Raw genomic sequence first — 2,565 nt, forward strand, 5'->3', positions numbered from 1 at the left:
TATGTGAGAGGTGAAAATTTCTTTTCAAAATTATTCATGTATATAGATTTAACATTAGTGAGATGGCTGTGAAATGTGAGGCTAAATTGCTGTTACTCTAGTTATACATACTCCTGGGTCACTCCCATTTGGTGTCACATATGCTTTCTTGTGGAAAGTATTCCTATAGTATACATATTTGGCATATACTGTATAAATGTAGGCATTGATCTTAACCATTGGTGAGCTTTGTGAAACCTCAAGGTTATATATATGTATGTATGTATGTATATATATATATGTCCTCTGTTTTACTTTTGAGATGACCCACACTGATGCGGGGAGTACATGCACTCTGGTAGAGATGATGCTATTATATTTTGTGTATAGTTGTTGTGTTCTTATTTCGAATGATTCCAGATCCTCTTTTGGGTCACCTGATAAGAGTTCTAACAAATTTAGAAGGCAGTGCTGTGTATAAGTATAATTCACACATTTATCTTTGATTTAATATTAATAGATATATATTTTACATTATGTTTGCTCTCTTTCTTCAACCTAATGAATCACAAGTTCAGATTTAATCAATGATACATTTTCTGTCAAACCTCCTGTTATTTTTGAGTTGCTACTATTTTCTCTGAATAGGAATTCAGTGAATTTGGAAAAACTAAACTTATTAATAAATTGACTTGTATGTCAGTTTGTTATTTATAACTTTCTTTTTCATATACTAGGCTCTAAATTATATTATTCCTGGTAGACAATATTAAAATTACAACTACTTGAGTGTCCAGTAGGCAATAACATCCGACCAATTAACATTCTGGAAAAATACAAATAGACCAAATGTCTGTTAAACATTTTGGGAGTAATGACTCACAATCGGAGATATTTCTCACAATGATTTAAAGAAAAAAGTTTGTTTGGAATTAAGCACAAAGCTACACGATAGGCTATATGTGCTCTGCCCACCACGGGTATCGAAACACGGTTTATAGTGTGGTATGTCCATACGTACTGCTGTGCCATTGGGGAGCTGTTCATAATGTAACTAGACCACAATAATTGGGCTGAGAAAAAAACAAACGTTGAATCTACAGTTGACCATATTATATAATGAAAAGAAAACTGCGTCTTAAAATAATCAATTTTTCCCTTACTCTTAATAGCCGATATAATATGTATAACAACATAAAAATATCCAATTATTACGTTTTGATTATTTAAAAAATATATTTGTTTTATCATTTATTAATAAAAACATAAGCTTATGGCGATACGTTCTCCATCTAGTGATTAAATAAACAATTCACACACATACTCAAAACTGTGCAAATATTTCGCCGTCAATAAATCCAGTGAATTACAAGAAACAAATGTGAGATTTTTAACGTTTTGAATGAAATGTGTGTTATTTAATAAATAAATTATTGTAAAATTGTCACATGCACTTTTGCCAATATTAATATTATTATTATCGAATAACACAACCATAATTTGTCGTTATATATATATATATAATGATGCAATGTGTTGAAATCATAATCTCAAACCCAAAGTTTGCAGTTAAAAAAAGAAAGGATAGGCCAAGAAAAATTAATTACGTATACCAGTATCAAAATGATCCGAATGTCTGCACAGTAATTTTCTTTACTATTCTTTGTTTAGGATTAAACTTTAAAGATATGTATTGTTATTTTATAAGATTTGCATTAAGAAAATATACCAACGTATAATTTGCAAAAAATTATAAAAATTATGTTCTTTATCTTCTTTAATTTGAATCAGTACGAAACTACCGTAAATGTTATTATACATGTCTTTATTAGCCCGAAAAAGGGGAATTCCTCTACCATTAAAAGGGGACGTCCCTTCGAGTTAGTATTATACATATCACACGTATAGTGAATCTACAGTATTATAACGGTGTCTCTAGTAAGCACAAAGTTTTCAAGGTGAGTATTATTAGTAACCCTAATATAAAGCATGAATCCTAATATACTTTGAAATTTAATACTCAAAAGTGAACTTCTTTGTATTAAAGTTTCCCAACATTTTAGTTTATGTATGAACGATGTAAATGTATTAAGTCTTATAAACTTACCACTTGACAACAGATACTATTTAGAAATTAATATTTTATTTAATCATTATGGACGAAGCTTAAAATATACATACATGTTATTAAATGTTATTTCTATGCTTACGTATAAATTTAAATGCGCAAAGGTGTTTTTAATACTATCAAAATTACATGTTATATAATTTTTAAAAGATAATTGGCTTACACAATGATAGCCCATAGTGTAGCTTCTTGCTATGGTTTAGATACTAATTTAAGTTTCTTGTTCTCCAAGTAAAATTACTCCGTTAAGAACTCAATGAGTTATGGTTTGAGAAACTACTTGTTTACGAGCATACTTACACGAAAGGAAAGGGGTAATTGTTTGAAAATCGTTGTATGTGAATGTACATGTAGTAAACTTCCTTGTACAGCCCGACGTTATAGTATACTGTTACGTCTCCGTTCGTTAATTAACTTTCCGTAACTTCGTTCCGACGAAACTTTAGCGACACAAGTCC

The 2,565-nt window shown here is 29.9% G+C and overlaps 1 protein-coding gene across 2 annotated transcripts in view; it reads left to right on the plus strand.

Moving 5' to 3' along the window:
* The first annotated feature begins 1,848 nt into the window (after positions 1-1,848).
* Positions 1,849-2,565, plus strand: part of LOC106474823 — a 17,516-nt gene continuing 16,799 nt past the window's right edge. Inside the window, exon 1 of one of the 2 annotated variants that reach the window (XM_022403126.1) lies at positions 1,849-1,937. The gene's annotated coding sequence lies outside the window, so the exon portion shown is untranslated. The remainder of the gene's footprint in view (positions 1,938-2,565) is intronic. The other variant, XM_022403125.1, reaches the window with a different exon arrangement.

Source organism: Limulus polyphemus, unplaced genomic scaffold (assembly GCF_000517525.1).
Source record: "Limulus polyphemus unplaced genomic scaffold, Limulus_polyphemus-2.1.2 Scaffold7728, whole genome shotgun sequence".
Lineage (NCBI taxonomy): Eukaryota > Metazoa > Arthropoda > Merostomata > Xiphosura > Limulidae > Limulus > Limulus polyphemus.